General features: G+C 43.0%; 1 non-coding gene across 1 annotated transcript; it reads right to left on the bottom strand.

The window, feature by feature from the left end:
* Window positions 1-6,142: 6,142 nt before the first annotated feature.
* TRNAW-CCA (transfer RNA tryptophan (anticodon CCA)) lies at window positions 6,143-6,214 on the bottom strand. Its single transcript has one exon. It is a non-coding gene; the product is annotated as a tRNA-Trp (tRNA).
* Window positions 6,215-19,841: the final 13,627 nt, after the last annotated feature.

Here is a 19,841-nt window from a genome sequence, read left to right as displayed (position 1 = left end):
ACAGCAGGCTGGCACCATCGATATAGACAGCAGGCTGGCACCAAGGACACAGACAGCAGGCTGGCACCATCGACATAGACAGCAGGCTGGCACCATCGACATAGACAGCAGGCTGGCACCATCGATATAGACAGCAGGCTGGCACCAAGGACACAGACAGCAGGCTGGCACCATCGACATAGACAGCAGGCCACAGACTTCAACTCATTTTCTCATCTATAATTACCGCCCAATCAAATAACTTTTCTCATCAGGAATATGGAGATTCACACCCACAAGTTCCTCCTCTTGAGAGAAAGAAAGTGAACTTAAAACCCCGTCAACTGGACCTTTAATTGAACTCTGGGACTCATCAGCTTAGGTCCTGACTGGAAATTAAAACCACTTGTCCTGAACTTTAATTGCCGTTCGAACCATTCTGGCCGAGTCTTATTAATCAACAATGCGTTTCACACACGTTTCGAACCAATGTAAGAAAGTTTAGGCTGATCTTTGATTGACCTTAGTCAGAATTGTAATCGAAATTTGTAGTTCCTTAAGGTTGCTTTTTGGATAGTGTTCACTCGCCAACTGAAATGTTCAGTGAACATCGAATTCTCTTGTAGAGCTTGTAGTTGAACACTCATTCTTAAAAAAGAAAGCGTAAGTATCCCTGTTAATTTAAGGTCAAACTCCGATATCAGTTTAAATAACTTAAATATGTAGTATAGTGAACTGGGCTAGCAACTAGACATCGACTGTGTAAGGACGACCGACTTTGGACTGCCGGTGTACGCGCCTGGAGTTTCCCAAACCATCTCGCGAAGGAAAACAAAATATATAATAGCTTAAATATGTTTATCTTTTATATCTGCCCTTCCCCCCAGCGCCAGCACCGTACCTTCCTTCCTGCTCACGCCAGCACTATAGCACTATAACACCATTACTCCAGCACCGTAGCACTCCCCGCTCCCCAACGCTAGCACAGTAAAACCCTCCACCACCACATCCACACATCCACAGCTTGAAATTTGAAGCTAGAAAAGGACACAATGAACATAAAACAATTCCTCAGGGTGACGGTATTAAACGGAATGCTTTGGAAAAGGGACAAATGAAGACGAAACATCTGCATGCGGACTCAAACGACAAGAAGGTCACGGGTCATTGTACCCGTTGGCTAAGAGGAGGGTACCTGGAGCTGGAGCCACATCCCAGTAAGCATAGATATATCAGAAACTCAGGCTGCCTGGCGCGAAAACACGGAATCCACATTGCGCCATTCGCCTCCAAAACGGCTCCATTCGACTAACGAGAAAAAATTCCGCAATGTTTATCGTTAAATACAGTGAGAGGAGACGCTTGTGCCCGGAGCAACGCTCGACACACTGTAACCCACAATACAAAGGTGACCCATTACATGTTGCTTAAAAGGAAAACGGTGTCCGGAGGCGAGAATGAGAACGTAGAGGTTAAGTTGTCGTTGGTGTTGAGGCGCGGCGCACTCTTAGTGCACATGACCAAATTATCCCTTTTTCTTTCTCTCCCCTTCTCCAACGCCTCTTGTTCCCTTATTCCTTCTTTCTTTAACTCCTTTTTCCTTAACTTTCTCACTCCTTTCCCCCCACATCTCTCTAATTGTTATTCTTTTCGTTCTTTCCCTCTTCCTTCTGTTTTTCTTTCCTCTCTGATGTCCTGCCTTTATTCTTTTCTCTCTCTTGCCCATCCTTTCTCCTTCCTCCCCTCGGCTCTTCCTTTTCTTCCCATTTCCATACCATTCCTTTCTTACTAAGTTTCTGCCTCCCTCTATGTTACCCTTCCTTTCTCCAACTCCCCATTTCTTCCATTATCACTCGGCCCTGCAATCATCATTAGAGTTTCTTTACCATGAATTTCGATAAATTGATAGCTGATAGCTTTTCTCAACCCTCAGAGTAAGAAAATAGAAGCATAGCAAACTTATACTATAAGACCAACAACGCCAGCAATGCGATCATACTGAACCAAATATTTATATATATATATATATATATATATATATATATTGTCATCCACACTTCCATGGAAATAAACATTCCATTAACTTGGACTGTCTGGGTCTCGAACCGTGGATCCCACGCGTGTGAGGTCGATTTTTTTTTATGAACACATTTAGGTACATCTGCATGTGTGCAGCTGCCCTATACTATGTGAATGGGAGTACAGTGTGTGCCAAAAAGCTATTAACTACGTGATGTTAAAATCCCCCATCACACAGGATGGTTAGTCATACAGAGGCATGTGATCACTAGTCTGCCGCTGGCTCTTACTTCCCTCTGACTCTCACTTCTCGACAGAATAAAGATTAGGAGGGAGAGAATTATCAGGGGAAAGCGTCAGACCATTACGACTATATTGCGCTTGGAAGGGGTCAGGATAGGGATTTGGGATGGGATGGGGAAGGGCGGGGGGGGGAGGGGAAGGAATGGTGCCCAATTACTTGAGGACGGTTGGGGATTGAACGCCGACCAGCATGAAGCGAGACCGTCGCTCTACCGTCCACTCCACAATGATTTATGGAAAACTTGCTGTGAAATTTTTAAACAGGATTGTTTAAAATAGAAGTTCTCTTTTCTATTACTTATACCAGCACCATTTTCAGTAACCTCTAACGCTGCGGGCTAGAAACCATCTGATTGTGATCTGCGTTTCCAGTTATCTGACATATTCCATTTATTGAAAGTAAAAATTTAAAAATAATAAATCCCTCGAAAACATTATTACTCACTTATGCACAAATAATTTCATTAGGAATCAATAAAACCTATAATTATTATATGAGCAAGTTTATTTTGGGAATTAATACTAGCAGATCATCAGGATGAACATAGACATTATCGCTATACATAATTTATTTACGCATGTATACTCGTTTGTCTCTATATTAAACATCGTCAAATCAACACATCCCATATTTCCCAGGGTGCCAATTATACACATTACTGCACTAAAACTCCAAGCACCACTTCAAGTTGCGGCCACACTCTGCCAATTTCACAGGCGTCTAATGTCCTCCCATCCCATTACAGAATGATAAGCCCACCCACGTGAAAAAGTTAGCAATGAATTATTTAACCGCCTCCTGCGTCCTCATCAAACGACCGTATAATCTCGTTAATAGTGATAATCTGCAGGAACCTCGCTATAACTTCCTGCATAAAATCTAATACTGCATTGCTTATTTTCCTCACAAACAGTTTTGTTAGTGTTGCAGTCTAACTTGTCAAATGGTAACTCAGCGTTGCTTGAATGATGGAGCCCACACTACACTGTCCTCATCACTGTAACCATCTTTACTACGCACAACCATCATCGCTGTATTCATTATCACTACACACACTCTTCATCACTGTAACCATCACACTTCACACTATCATCTGTGCCCATTTTTACTACACACTATCTTCATCACGGTAAACATCTTTACTACACACAACCATCGTCGCTGTATCCATTCTCGCTACACACTGCCGTCATTACTGCACCCATCTCATTATTTGTCAATGGGAAAATCCCATTGATATATAACAATAATGGGATATTTTTGTACATTTAAAGAGAAGCGTTGTCTGGGGTGGAACTCCAAAACCACAGCCAGTGTCTGCAGGCAATGTGTAAAACCCTGATTTGGTATCAAAAGATGCCTCAGGAACCCTAGAGGATTCAGTCGAGTCCAAGGTTACATTTATTTTGTTGCATAACTTGGCAAAGTAGTTTATTACACAAGTTAATAGCCTAGCACAAGGCTTAATGGTGTGGGGAGGCATTGATCTAGCTTAGGTGGACTGTAGACTCAACACTCCCGTCTCAGTTAACTGTTGTGGTTAGCAAAATGGTCAACAGAGCATCTTCTTGATCTAGGTTGATCATCTCCAACCATCCTCGTTGAATCACAGTGGTTGGATAGACAGAAGGTTCCAGACGCTCTTTGCTTCCAGTGCACTAGTTTACTAGTTTCCTTCTTGGTTATCTTGAGATGATTTCGGGGCTTTAGTGTCCCCGCGGCCCGGTCCTTGACCAGGCCTCCACCCTCAGGAAGCAGCCCGTGACAGCTGACTAACACCCAGGTACCTATTTACTGCTAGGTAACAGGGGCATAGGGTGAAAGAAACTCTGCCCATTGTTTCTCGCCGGCGACCAAAACCGAACCCGGGACCACAGGTTCACAAGTCCGGCGTGCTGTTCGCTTGGCTCCCTGGAGCCGGCTGTTTACCAACAGCCACCGCTTGCAGGGCGCAATTCCTGGAGACTACACTCGACCAGATTCCCTCGCAATCGGCAGGTCGTCGACCAGGACTACCGTTTGTCTCAGGTCGTTCCAAACCCCAGGAGCGGGTCAAAGGTCGCTCAGTTGGCTTTTCCAGCCCGCACTCCTGGTAGACTAATGCGTCTTGAAGTCCCACTTCTCGCGGTTTGGGCACTCCCTAATGTTCCTCGTGCAGGTGCTCGGCGTCCCCACTGCCGTCATCCTTGATTTCTTCCACGGGCTAGAATGCTCCTTGCTGGAGAGGGAAATGCTGCGTCCGCCTACGACGAACCCGAGGATTGCAGTGACGCGGCCTGGGTTTCCCGCTCAGACACGGGCAGTGACGTTACGTTACGTCACGCGACGCTGTGTTCTAATAGGCCGAGCTCCCAGAGGCCAGCAAATCACAATTCCAACTTCCCCGGAGACTCTGTTTTCCGTTTTGCTTTCGGCGGGAACGTTCCCATCTGAGCCTGGGTGTGTCCGCCATCTTGCCTTCCAGGTTGGGCTTCTCACCCGCCTGCACCCAACTTGTAACCAACATTAAGTTCTCTGATCATTCTTTTCCTTAAACGTAACCAAATACAACTATGTGGCTTCTAGACTATTTACAGGCGGGGAGAATGTCTATAGGTAGAAAGGGAGTATAATTAACCCGGTACACGTAACAATGAGCAGTGCCAAATTCTACGTTCTATCCGTTCATCGCGTCGATATTTGCATGATCGTCCACATAGTTAAAATAAAGTACTATGTTATCGGGAGGATGGGTTGCAGGCGAGCAGGTGTCCTGCCAAGAAGAGTGACAGCACAAGTGACGGGGGAGCTCCCAGCAGGCGACGGTGCCAACCACCAGCACCTGCGGCTGTGTTCCCTCATAATTCTCCCTGTCATCTCGCTCAAGAATTTTGTTGCGAGTTTTTCTATTTACAACCGCGTCACGGCCTTCGTGGATCAAAGGCAGGCGCGCGGGAAGGACGAAACCCGTATTGGTATCCGGTAAAAGAGGCGCCCTTAAGACTACGTGTGGGTTGGCCCTCTCGGTAGGAATCTTCAGAAGAAGAACGTCTTTATCAGTGTTAAGCCATTAAATGCGTCAGTGAGAGGTGGGGATGAGAGGAAAGGTGGGCGGGGGCAGGGGACAGGAGAGGGGGGGATGGGACAGGTGATGGTGAAGGGGACAGGTTAGGGGGGGAAGGGACAGGTGAGAGGGGACAGGTGAAGGGGGAGGGGAAGTCCATCGCTCTCAGAGTTCACAAAAGCGTATTTTACCCCCATTGATGTCTTTGTTCAAACTTATTGTGTTTTGTAAACAATTAAGGGGTGTAATTTTTTTCAAGTTTTCCAAATAACTTAAGTTTAGATATGAGTGTTGCGTTTTAAAGTTATTGTTGTTCACTTATATAATTAATATACTTAAACCATTTGCCACAGTCTCACAATACAGTAAAACTATTCAAATTCTGGAAACTATTTGTTTGTTTGGTTTAGGTTATATAGCTTTTTAACTGTTGTCAGTATGCTAGGTGATCTCATTCCGTCTGTATGTCATTTCCAAGACCCCTCTTGGTCCACATTATGTATATTTACATATTTTTCGGTACCTGTAGACAATATATATATATATATAGTCAAACAGGAATATATTAAGATAAAATTGCAAATTATACGAATATTTGACTATAAAACGAAACAATCATAATCACATCGATGTGGGGAATCTAAAGATATAAGACACTACAGAATACCATAAAATCAAAATACAAACTAAATAGGTTAGCACTTAGCTGTAGATACACCATTGAAGTGTACCTTACCTTGAGGTGCTTCCGGGGCTTAGCGTCCCCGCGGCCCGGTCGTCGACCAGGCATAAACACATGACCCCGGAGTGACTCGAACACCCAGCCTTCTGATCTGGAGTCAGACGCGCTACCATTGCGCCACGAGGCCCGTCTCAGGTACACTGTAGACTGCAGTCTCTACTTCACTGGGACTGTAAAGCCGTGTACTTGGTTCTCTTGAAGGATGTAGTTACTCTAACACAGGTTATTGAGAGAAGTTAAACTAAAATACCTGAGGAGAGTCCACTCACATCAAAATTTTATTATGTACTAAGGATTAAATAATAACTTTAAAACAGCACTAATAATGACTGCTAACTACTGGGACACTGTCGTTCAAGAATTCTACCTTCGTACATGAACAATTCCATCTTTATACAGGAACTTTCGCATCTTCGTTCAGGAACAATGTTCCATGAACGGCTGACTAACACCCGTACAGGGTGTTAGTCAGCCGTTCATGGCTGACAGCCGTTCATGGCTGTTCCTGTACGAAGACTGACATCTTCGTACAGGAACAGTTGCATCTTCGTACAACAATAATTCCATCTCCATACAAGAACAATAACATTTTCGTACAACAAGAAGCTGTTAATTTAAAACACCAAGTTGTCCTTGGCACAAGAACAATTCATCCTTGGCACAAGAACAATTCATCCTTGGTACAAGAACAATTCGTCCTTGGCACAAGAACAATTCATCCTTGGTACAAGAACAATTCATCCTTGGTACAAGAACAATTCATCCTTGGTACAAGAACAATTCATCCTTGATACAAGAACAATTCATCCTTGGCACAAGAACAATTCGTCCTTGGTACAAGAACAATTCATCCTTGGTACAAGAACAATTCATCCTTGGCACAAGAACAATTCATCCTTGGCACAAGAACAATTCATCCTTGGCACAAGAACAATTCATCCTTGGTACAAGAACAATTCATCCTTGGCACAAGAACAATTCATCCTTGGTACAAGAACAATTCATCCTTGATATAGGAACAAGTCTCTGTCGGCACAATAATGAGATGATTGAACAACGGACAATACACCAATTAGCGACGAGGGACTAAACGAAACACCAAACACGAGACAAGAGCAGGAAAAAGAACCTTGCCATAAACCCAATGAACCCAACGTTGCCGTAAACCCAATCATAAAGAGGAGCACAAATACAATAGCTGTATGGGTCATTATCACAACACTAAATGACTTTGCACTACACAACGAGCGAGGTTGGATTGTTCCCTCTTCTCGAGCCAATTACACTGAGTTAATCATGGAAAATAATTGGGCTGTCATGTTTTCTAGAGATTACTTTGATTTTGAATGAAAAGTAAATTAGTTACAATCCCAACAAATTACAGCCGGAAATGTATATCGTTAAATAAAGTATAATTAATTTTTTAGATATTACATTTAAAAGCAATATTTATGTTGCAAAACATCGAGGAACAAAAATTCTCATGTTGAAGTTGATATAAAATGAAAAATCCAGCGATAGCAAATTTCCACTGATCAATTAAGCGGTTTTATAAATTGAAATCCTTAATGCAATGAAAAATTATGTAATATATTCATTCACTTTGGACCATTGGAGCCTCGAACCACAGCAGACCACATAAACAAAAGGCCGCTGCTCTGCCTACTGAGCCACCAGCACCCTGTAATAAGGTAGGATTCCAGAGACACCTATCTGCTGTCCAACTGAAACTTTCAGCCTGGGATATTCAATGTTAGGAAAGTAACGGCTCTCATATATTCACGTTTCCTATGTATCGGACTCGAGGAGTTAGGTTTATTACTTGGGTTGGCACTTTTGGTTAGGGCAAGAGGGAGGAGTGTTTACAGAGCAGCGAATCAAGTGAACGGACTGAACCTACAGCATCTTGGAACGTGTTTATTACTGCAAACTATCGTAAACTATCGTAAACTATCGTAAAACCGTAAACTTTGTTTACGGGCTCACCATAGCCCGTGCTACATGGACACTTCGTTCTGAGTAGCTAAATCTGAAACAACAACAGGCAAACTATCACCTCGACAAACCAACGATCAAGACATTCGTACATTTCACGTTCTGCCAACTGAACAGCAAGGAAACAATAGGGCCGTTCAACCCTCTCAAACGTTCTTTCCATTGTAATTAAGATAATAAGAGTGGTCTCACGCATTACACACCACAGACCAGACAGCAGCGCGGTACCGCACGAACCACCATTCGCATTCGGCGCCATTACTAATCACAAACATCATTTCACGTATTACGCATCACAAACCACCAGACCGCACCACGAACCACCGCCACAAACTCGTCTGTCTCCACCACACGCGGAACGCGACCGGGGGAAACACCAGGGTGTGAAATTACCTCCGAAGGCATACTTTGATGATCTGGTTCAACGACTTCCAACAAAGGTTGCATTCAAAAGCGCCATCAAATTGTATCAATTGTTGTGGCAAAGCGAGACAGGAAAAAAACAATAGGACAAAAGAAGAAAAAAAAATCTTTCGTGTTTTGCAAACCGCATCAACAGAGAACAACATCCGGGGATTTTGTTCGAAGCTCTTAACTAGTTCAGTTAGTCGACTGAAAAATCAGAAGGAATTAGATTGGGGAAAGGAATTCTTTGAGGCGGCGTGAGGCAGAAAAATAAATTGTTGCCCTCAGGTTAGGCCTAAACAGAGATATATTCATGTTATATAAAAATATTTCTTCCGGGAAATATATTTCCAGGAAGGAGGAAATACATCTTCAATATATATAAATATATATATATATATATATATGTCGTACCTAATAGCCAGAACGCACTTCTCAGCCAACTATGCAAGGCCCGATTTGCCTAATAAGCCAAGTTTTCATGAAATAATGTTTTTTCGACTACCTAACCTAACCTAACCTAACATTTTCGGCTACCTAACCTAACCTAACCTATAAAGATAGGTTTGGTTAGGTTAGGTAGGGTTGGTTAGGTTCGGTCATATATCTACGTTAATTTTAACTCCAATAAAAAAAAATTGAACTCATACATAATGAAATGGGTAGCTTTATCATTTGATAAGAAAAAAAATATAGAAAATATATTAATTCAGGAAAACTTGGCTTATTAGGCAAATCGGGCCTTTTATAGTAGGCTAAGAAGTGCGTTCTGGCTACTAGGTACGACATATATATATATATATATATATATATATATATATATATATATATATATATATATATATATATATATATATATATATATATATACATACATATATATATATATATATATATACATATATATCAGCTCTCTGGGAGTGTGGAAGTTGTATTCTTGAACTACTGAGGACAAACAAAATTGTCAAGGAATATACAGATAACATACAAGAAATATTTTGCAGAAGAAATGGTGTATGTTCTGTTGTGCATTGTGTCTTTGCATTAAAGAAGCTACTGTATTGTGTCCTTGCTCCAAGGAGGCTACTGTATTGTGTCCTTGCTCTAAGGAGGCTACTGTATTGTGTCCTTGCTCCAAGGAGGCTACTGTATTGTGTCCTTGCTCCAAGGAGGCTACTGTATTGTGTCCTTGCTCCAAGGAGGCTACTGTATTGTGTCCTTGCTCCAAGGAGGCTACTGTATTGTGTCCTTGCTCCAAGGAGGCTACTGTATTGTGTCTTTGCATTAAGGAGGCTACTGTATTGTGTCCTTGCTCTAAGGAGGATACTGTATTGTGTCCTTGCTCTAAGGAGGCTACTGTATTGTGTCCTTGCTCTAAGGAGGCTACTGTATTGTGTCCTTGATTTAGAAAGGTTAGGTTACAGTTATTACTGTATAGGACCTTTGCTTTGTGAAGGCTATCGTTGTTACAGTTTTGTCCTTGTACAAAAACGACACACTGGCAAACACACAGGTAGACAGACATAACACCTTGACTCAAACACGATTCTGACACACACACACACACACACACACACACACACACACACACACACACACACACACACACACACACACACACACACACACACACAGGAATCTGTACACCAGTTGATTGACTCTTGAGAGGCGGGGACCGAAGAGCCAGAGCTCAATTAGGTGAGTACACACACACGCAGGGGCCTTGCGGCTGAGTAGACAGCGCTTGGGGGTCGTAGTCCTAATGGTTCGATTCCCGGCGGAGGCGGAAACAAATGGGCAGAGTTTCTTTCAGGTCTGGTTCATCTGTTCATCTAACATTAACTAGGTAGCTGGGAGTTACACATCTGCTACGGGCTGCTTCCTGGGGATGTGTATGTGTATGTTAGGAAATATATGTAATAGGCATAATAGTGGAAAAAGAGATTGGTTAGAAAGGCGGGGTCCAAGAGCTAACAACTGGATTCTGCAGACACAAATAGTAAATACACACACTGACAATTACGAGTGCGTGTTAATACAGACTGATCAAATGAATGACCAAATAATAAATTCTCATCAGATAAATACAAATAAAATAATTAAAAGTTTTTATTGTAACTGAATGCCGGTGAATAAGTTTATTATGCAAGATGTGTATATTGATGCCAATGTTGTAATTTAGTATGTGTTAAGCATGGCAGTTTTTTTCTTTAGAGGGACACTAAATTAAATTATTTGTATACCAATAGATCGGGTACCGGGGGATGTCCCGATCTCTTTCTCTCTCTCTTTTCCTTTATCTCTTCCCTTCCTCTCTCCCTTACCCTGTCCTTGTTGCCAGGGCCCAACTAGGTACCCCATATAGTCAATATATAAGACAACATGCTACACATTGTTGTAGTAAGTCATCCTTGTCAAGTGAGCTCTTGTTAATTGTTCCTGGTTCCCTGTATGTGGTGAGGTGTCTGTTCTCCTCCCCCCTCCCACATGCGCCTCTCCCTCTTCCACCCCTTCCCTCTTACACCCCTTCCATTTACACCCCCTCCATCTTACACCCCCTCCATCTTACACCCCCCTCCATCTTACACCCCACTACACCTCCCGTTCTCCTACACCAACAGAAACGAGGAAGTATCAAAATTCCCTTTGATAAGGTTATCTGTTTGAGTCAAGTCTGGGCGTCTCCTGGGCCGTGTGGGGAGAGAGGCGGGGAGATGGAGAGAGATAGGAGGGGAGACATAGGATGGCGGGAGGCGGAGGAGATTGGGAGAAATTGGAGGGGAGAGACGTGAAGTGATAGGAGAGAAGGGAAGCCCAGCATAAGAAAGAGGAGAGGAGATGACTGGGGGAAGTGAAGAAACAGGGATCGGAGAAAAGTTGATGAGGGGGAGAAAGATAGGAGAGGGGGTGAGGCGGAGAGGTAGGGTAGTGAGGTGAAGAGGGGGGGGGTGAGGGGAAGGAAATGAGGGGGTGGAAAAAGAAGTTGAAAATGGCGTGAGAAATGGGAAGGAGTAGCAAGTGTGTGAAGGTCTGGCTACTTCACACACAGCTCATAATACCTTCACTTACTCTTGCCAAAAGTATTTTAATGAATGTATCAAAATTATGGCCAAAAATGTTATCAAAATTATGGCCAAAAATGTATCAAGTTTGACTGAAAGTACCCAATTTACAATTTAACGTACAAATACAAATTTTTATATTTATATAATGTTGGTCAGTCGTGGAGTTTAATAATACGTATTTAGTACATCAGTGTGTTTCTCTGTTTTAGAGCCAAACCTTTAAACCAAAGTGAACGTGAATATATATTATTCCATATTCCATTACATATTTCATTCCCCTACAACAACCAGTGAGAACACTTGCAACTCAGCCTTTAGGAAACCTTTAATTATGAAGATTCTTGTGCAGGCGATGAGTCACAATAACGTGGCTGAAGTATGTTGACCAGACCACACACTAGAAATTGAAGGGACGACGACGTTTCGGTCCGTCCTGGACCATTCTCAAGTCGATTGTTGAATGGTCGACGAACAATCGACTTGAGAATGGTCCAGGACGGACCGAAACGTCGTCGTCCCTTCAATTTCTAGTGTGTGGTCTGGTCAACATGAAGATTCTTTTTTATGTAACAGGTCTTGAAAATGTGACGTATGATAATCTGTCCCATCATCTTGTTTGTCAATTATCGGGTCAGTTTCAGTCACTGTAACTTTACGAACAGGAATCCTATGTTGCCTCTGAGGTTCCCGGAGCCACAGTATGAGCGTCGTGGCTGCCCAGTGTCACCACCCGCCAAACACTGCTTAAACTGGATCACCGAATGATAATCTTTACAACATAGGCGAAGCAAGACGGAAAACGGAGATGAGAACCAAGAAAATTAGAGTGGCATTAGAAAGACGAGATAAGAGATCGGGAAAGATGAGAGGCAGAAGCGGCTGAGAAATGAGGAGAAACGTGTACGACAACATGAGGACCAGCAGCTGTGACATGATGAGAAACACCTGTATAGACGTTGTTGTTTTAGATTCAGCTACTCGGAACAAAAAGTTCCAAGTAGCACGGGCTATGGTGAGCCCGTAGTGGACTTTAGACGCCACAGAAAGAACAACAGCAAAAATAACAGAACAAAAAAAAAACACGACAGCAAGGCATCCAAAAACAAGCGTTAAATCACCACGAGGCAATGAAACAAAACAATAGAGCAGTTGAAAACAAGACAATAACCAGAAACAAAGACAGTTGCAGAGCAGCAAAAGTAACCTTCACCAACAACGGAAACAAAAACACAGAAGAAACAACATAACTCCCAGACACAGAGTTGCAAGACCGTCCCAGACGAGAGCCTTCAAGACGCAGGAACAGACCATCTTTACCAATACAACAATGACCTTAACAAAACTAGTCAGGAACAATGATCACTAACAAAGACAACACAAAAACAGAACATCCTCACTTCCCTATTTCCACGGTGGCTGGTGGTAAGGGGGAAGGGGAGGAGAGGCCTGGGGAGGGGTGGGAGAGGCCTGGGGAGGGGTGGGAGAGGCCTGGGGATGGGTGGGAGAGGCCTGGGAAGGGGAGGGAGAGGCCTGGGGAGGGGTGGGAGAGGCCTGGGAAGGGGTGGGAGAGGCCTGGGGAGGGGTGGGAGAGGCCTGGGAAGGGGTGGGAGAGGCCTGGGAAGGGGTGGGAGAGGCCTGGGGAGGGGTGGGAGAGGCCTGGGAAGGGGTGGGAGAGGCCTGGGGAGGGGTGGGAGAGGCCTGGGGAGGGGTGGGAGAGGCCTGGGAAGGGGTGGGAGAGGCCTGGGGAGGGGTGGGAGAGGCCTGGGGAGGGGTGGGAGAGGCCTGGGAAGGGGTGGGAGAGGCCTGGGGAGGGGTGGGAGAGGCCTGGGAAGGGGTGGGAGAGGCCTGGGAAGAGGTGGGAGAGGCCTGGGAAGGAGGTGGGATGGGTGTGGGGGAGGAAGGAGACTTCACCCGTGCCACCAAAACGTTCCCTAACAAAGTCAATTGTATCGGAAGAGGCTTTTCCGCTGCAGATGAGCCAAGTCAGATAGAATTTGAGGCAATAAGGGTGCCTGCCCAGCAGAGTTGGTCGTGAATTTCGAGCTTGTAGACAGTAATCACAGGAGGTGAGCAGCATCTCTTCCCCACTCGAGTGACAGAGTCTTGCTGGGCGTCGCTGGAGCGCTCGCCAAGATCCGCTGCTGAGGTAAACAGGTGGTAGTTCCGTTTTCTTTCTATCGCTGAGGAAATCGGGTGGTGTTGCCTACGAAATTTGGCCACCATATTGGAACACCGATCGAACAGCTTCACTAGAGGATAAAGGACTATATTTCAGTACTTTATAGACCTCATCCAGAATCCTTAATGCTGTTATGAACTATAAAGAGTATGTCAGTATAAAGTGACGCAATAACACGGCCCACGTGTGTAATATAATGAAAGAAAGGACGCTTGGATTCCTCCAAGACCTTTGTCAAGTGACGTGTTTGTCGAGTTATTTATGAAATATCTATGTGCTTTAAGAAACTGATTGTACACATGTAGAAAGATATAGAAAAAATGCAGAAACCAATTCATCAGTGCTTTGATCTGCTTCGCTAAACTAATATTGAGGTTCACAGTTCTTGAGCTAAATATGTGCCGATGAAATTTCAACCACCTGATAGTTCATTTAATATTCTATGTACCTAAAACAATCATGACTAATTCGTGGGTTGTATGATCAACGATTCCTTACCAAGGAATTGTTGATGTGAGAAGCTAATTGGATCGTGCTTTATGAGGATACAGGTTCATGGCGTAGCGAAGCTATTTGGATATAGATCCCAAAGGCTGTGTTATTTTGAGATGGGCCGGTGGCACTCTATAGTATTAGGTAAGAGGACTTCCTCTACAACCAGCCCGACCGCCTAAGGTTTCCCAACGTCAAGAAACTGTAGCAGTGCCTTATCCTAACCTACAAGAGGACCCAAAATCAGAAAATGGGAAAGTATGTCTATTTCGTGAGCCACTACCATTTTCAACCTTAGGTAGACTATACGTCAAAATGCGACATGCTATTAGGAGGACAGTTGCTACAACACGGCTATAGTGTTTAATCACTCTTTTAATAAATATTCCGGAAATGGCTTTTTAGACATGTTACGAGTTTGTGTGTTGTTACCTGTTACTTGTGATCTGCCACTATGTTGGTCTGTTGTTACCTGTTACTTGTGATCTGCCACTATGTTGGTCTGTTGTTACCTGTTACTTGTGATCTGCCACTATGTTGGTCTGTTGTTACCTGTTACTTGTGATCTGCCACTATGTTGGTCTGTTGTTACCTGTTACTTGTGATCTGCCACTATGTTGGTCTGTTGGTACCTGTTACTTGTGATCTCCCACTATGTTGGTCTGTTGTTACCTGTTACTTGTGATCTCCCACTATGTTGGTCTGTTGTTACCTGTTACTTGTGATCTCCCACTATGTTGGTCTGTTGTTACCTGTTACTTGTGATCTCCCACTATGTTGGTCTGTTGTTACCTGTTACTTGTGATCTCCCACTATGTTGGTCTGTTGTTACCTGTTACTTGTGATCTCCCACTATGTTGGTCTGTTGTTACCTGTTACTTGTGATCTCCCACTATGTTGGTCTGTTGTTACCTGTTACTTGTGATCTCCCACTATGTTGGTCTGTTGTTACCTGTTACTTGTGATCTCCCACTATGTTGGTCTGTTGTTACCTGTTACTTGTGATCTCCCACTATGTTGGTCTGTTGTTACCTGTTACTTGTGATCTCCCACTATGTTGGTCTGTTGTTACCTGTTACTTGTGATCTCCCACTATGTTGGTCTGTTGTTACCTGTTACTTGTGATCTCCCACTATGTTGGTCTGTTGTTACCTGTTACTTGTGATCTCCCACTATGTTGGTCTGTTGTTACCTGTTACTTGTGATCTCCCACTATGTTGGTCTGTTGTTACCTGTTACTTGTGATCTCCCACTATGTTGGTCTGTTGCCCCCACATCAGTCTAGGCTGAGGAAAATTTGTACTTTACTAAAAGCTTCGTATTTCAAAGATTATGGATGATTGAAGGAGAATGGTAACTATCAACAGAGGTACTCAGGGAACAAGTGCTGAGATCAACAATAAATACACAAAAAGAAGATACATAGTGTCAGCGAATTTAATTGATCCAGCCTAGAGAACGGTGGCAATGGACACTATTAACCTAATATCCATCACTGACTTTAAGTGGTACAACCAACAATAAAACAGGACATAATTAAATTACAAAATTTATGTTTCACTAAATTATCTATATACTCGGTATAATTCAATTATCACAGTATATTCAACAGTAAATGCCTAGCGATGCCTGACATTAATCCTGCATACCTGAAAAGACATTAAGGGGCCGGTTAAGAGGAATTAACAGCCGCACAGAGCCAGCTTGTTCCTCTCCATGTCCAGTAACAGACTGCTGATATAAAGAGCTGCCGAGCTGGCCTCCAAGCACTTTAGACAGTGTTTACAGATCATCTTGAAATGATTTTCTTCGTACTAACTACATCTAAGTTATTATGGCAATTGTAGAATACACAGTTAACTTTTTACATTAATGCTATGAACATTCTCAAGAAATTATACATAGTCTGCATACTGGCTGCCGGTACTTTGGATATCGATGTTGATAATCTGTATGTGGCAGCGTCTTATCAGTTGACTGAATTTGTTGAATTCAACCATAACAGTTTTCTCACTTATTGAGGATCTCATCTACATAAACGTTCTCATTTTTTCTAAAGATATTTACAGGGATGGCTGGTTGCTCAATTCTACTACAAATAAGTGTGTAAATATATACCCTGCATGCAACATGTTAAAACAGAATATGCAAATGACATATATTCTACCTTTTAAAGACAATTTATGCAAATAGGTACATTTGTATACTTTATTAGCTTCACCCTTGCTGATGCAACATGCAAATTACTTAACAAGTCAACAGTGACCAGCTATGCCTGTAAATCTTGGTTATTATACTGTGAGGCAAATTTGCATATACTGTCGTATTCAAACATTTACTGGCCAACCCAAAACATGTTTAGAAACTTGTATGCCACATCTTGCTTCAAAATGATCAAACTGAAGTATCAACGTAAGCCAGGCAATGGTATGCAAATTTATTTTTGGATTAGTCGTGGGCTTACAACAGATAATAATTTAGAATTTAGTTATGACGAGGCTAGTCCCTCGTTCATAATGTGTCTTTGTGTGTAGTTAGGTAAGGATATGTTAGGTTAGGACAAGTTAGGTTGTGTTAGGACAGGATGTGTTAGGTCAGGATAAGCTAGGTTTTCTTGAGATGATTTCGGGGCTTAGCGTCCCCGCGGCCCGGTCCTCGACTAGGCCGTGGTCGAGGAGCGGGTGTGTTTTGTTACACACCTCCATGAAGTAGCCCGTAGCAGCTGTCTAACTCCCAGGTATCTAGTTACTGCTAGGTGAACAGTGGCATCCTTACACTAAACAATTAGATAATATATATATGAATTGTTAAATAAATTTAGTAAGTGATATACAGATGTTAAATGGTTATGATGAGAGGCATAGATTATTTTAGTATAGAATCTGAAACATTAGCAAAAATTATCAGTAGAACACGAATTGAGTTACTTAGGATGAGGGAAAGTTTTTTGTCATGATATTAATTTGGAAATTCTTAGTTTCTCTTCTGAATTGGCCGAGAGAGAAGTTCATCCTTTAATGCCACTTTTAAGGACAATTCCACATTTTAGGGCCATTTATTTGCATTGTATTTCTGTTATGGTTGAGTCGCACTCTTGCAATATCAATTTCTTGTGTGGTGTTCACAGGTTCTGTTTCAGCCCTCAAGGAAGCGTTTGAAGTGAAGATTAGTATATCGCTCTTTAGAGTTTTATATATAAAGAGAACACTTGGGTCTGTGTGTGTCACGGGACATTAAACATAGTCAAGGATTCACGGGTGCAGAATATTGCTGGCTCCCAACAAATTGTCTTATTTGCCGATTAATTTTGAGTAATTATGTGCCACAGGTAATTTTGAGTTGTAGATTTTTGTTGTATGTTACAGATGAGGATTAGTCTGGTTCTTTTTTCCCTCAAGAGCCATAATCTTAAGGTCCGCTGGCAGCGATTCCTAAGAGGTCTTCATGTATCTCGTCGACACCCCTTTCAGTGACTGTATTTGTTATATCGAATGTATTGATGGTGTTTATTGCACAATGTGTCCACTTGTTGCGGAGTTGTAAATAAACAGATACAAACACCGTAGGTGTGACATTGATAGACCAATGAATGATAAAGTGCTGTCAAGCTAGAGAGACGTACGTAGTACTGGATTTGAGATACATACTTTTTTTGTATTCTGTACATGGAAATTAAAATATAATTTAAATACTATGGAGTAAACAGCAGCTATTTTCTGATTAAAATTGATTTCACAGTGAGAGAGAGGTTTTTGTGTGCTTACTAAGCATCGCAAAAACTTGGGATAATTAATTTACTTTTTGATTTGATTGGAATGGAAATTATAAACTTTTCAGTGGAAAAAATAAAAAAAATAAAAAGATTTATAAAAACATGACGTCTGAGGGGAAAAAAGTCAAATTTGTCGAGATGAAGAATCCGGAGGCTGGTGGGAAAATTCAATTACTCCAGGTTCGACAACCGGAGATCAACAGGGTGGCACCTGGAAGCCCAGACTAGTGCCCCGTGATCTCCAGCATCGATCACTCTATTACCACCACCACTACCACTGTCCCAACCACCATTGTCGCCACTACCACCACCTCTGTTACCAGTGCCACCTACCACTACCACCACGGCCATTAAATCATGTCACCAGCATCACAGCCATTACCATCCCAATTATCACCACCACCACAACCATTACAAGTCATCACCATATCCATCACAGTCACCACCACTACAGCCCCTCACCACAAAACCACGGTCACCACCACAGCACTCATTATAGCAGCCTCATCATCACATCCCCAACCAGCGACCAAGCACGCACGCACGCACGCACACACACACACACACACACACACACACACACACACACACACACACACACACACACACACACACACACACACACCTTCCTGTGCACCACCATTATTGTAGATAACGTAAGATTTTGGATTACTTTTGTGTATACTAAGAGGGAGTATCTTGCGGTGCCCGGGTCTCACTCACTCCCTTCCATTCTCACATTTCCCCTCCATCCTCTCTCCCATTCCTATTCCCCCATTCATATTCTCTCTCCCCTTCCTCACGGTCTCCCTCCCACCCAACCTTCCATTCTCTCCATTCTCCCCCTCCCCCTTCTCTCACATTATCTCCTTTAACCCTTCCGTTGCCTCTCCCAGTGAGCAAAACATGTTCGAGTAATGGTGAATCAACTTTTCGACGATAAGTCAAGATTGATAAGAGGCGAGAGATAAGTTGGTAAATATTGTTTCCGACACTCAAACCCACTGGTCATAACTTCATGGGCCTCACTGCTTGTCGCATTAGAGAAACAAATACAACTTGATGAAGGGCATGAGGGTCCCCTGACACCCGATGACACACGCCATACATCCACAAGTTACCTTGCAAAGTTTTGTGTGGCTCTAGCCCCAAGCCTCTGGCTCCCAACCTGGAACAAAGAACCTAACAAACACATGGGGTCATAAATTAACTTTACCAATCATTGCTCGACCAAATGTTGTTTAGCCTCGATCCACGGCCATCGGACGTCGCGTCTCGGCCATGGGCCTGATTAGCATTTCGTCCAAGTCACATAAAAAAAGAAAAAAAAAGCTATCTACATATATAACTGCAACTCATACTTCCTATTTAAAACTGAATTCGCATTAACAGTAATTACAACATTTTCTAAGAAACATTAACAATCTTTCCCAGTGGGATTCCGTCGTTATGACAGTGGAATGTATAATAATGCGTGTGGAGGGCAGGTGGTAGCGTTAATTAGTGCGCGTAGGGAACTACTTGCCAGCCAGCTAGGACGGGCAGCGGGGCCAGTAATGAAGCTAGGAGTCAATGAGCCAAATGAATGACACAGTCTGGAGACACCGGAGCCCGAGCTCCTCTGCTCCTCCGTAATGAACCCAAACATTATATTTAATGTTATATAGCACGATGTTGCCTGTCTGTATTACTATCATTGGTGTGTGTATATTCACCTAGTTGTATTCACCTAGTTGTTCTTGCGGGGGTTGAGCTCTGCTCTGTCGGCCCGTCTCTCAACTGTCAATCAATCAACTGTAACTAATTACTAACTTTTTTTCCCACACACACACACACCTACGCACAG

Source organism: Procambarus clarkii, chromosome 81 (assembly GCF_040958095.1).
Source record: "Procambarus clarkii isolate CNS0578487 chromosome 81, FALCON_Pclarkii_2.0, whole genome shotgun sequence".
NCBI lineage: Eukaryota > Metazoa > Arthropoda > Malacostraca > Decapoda > Cambaridae > Procambarus > Procambarus clarkii.
This window is presented reverse-complemented; position numbering and strand designations above follow the sequence as displayed.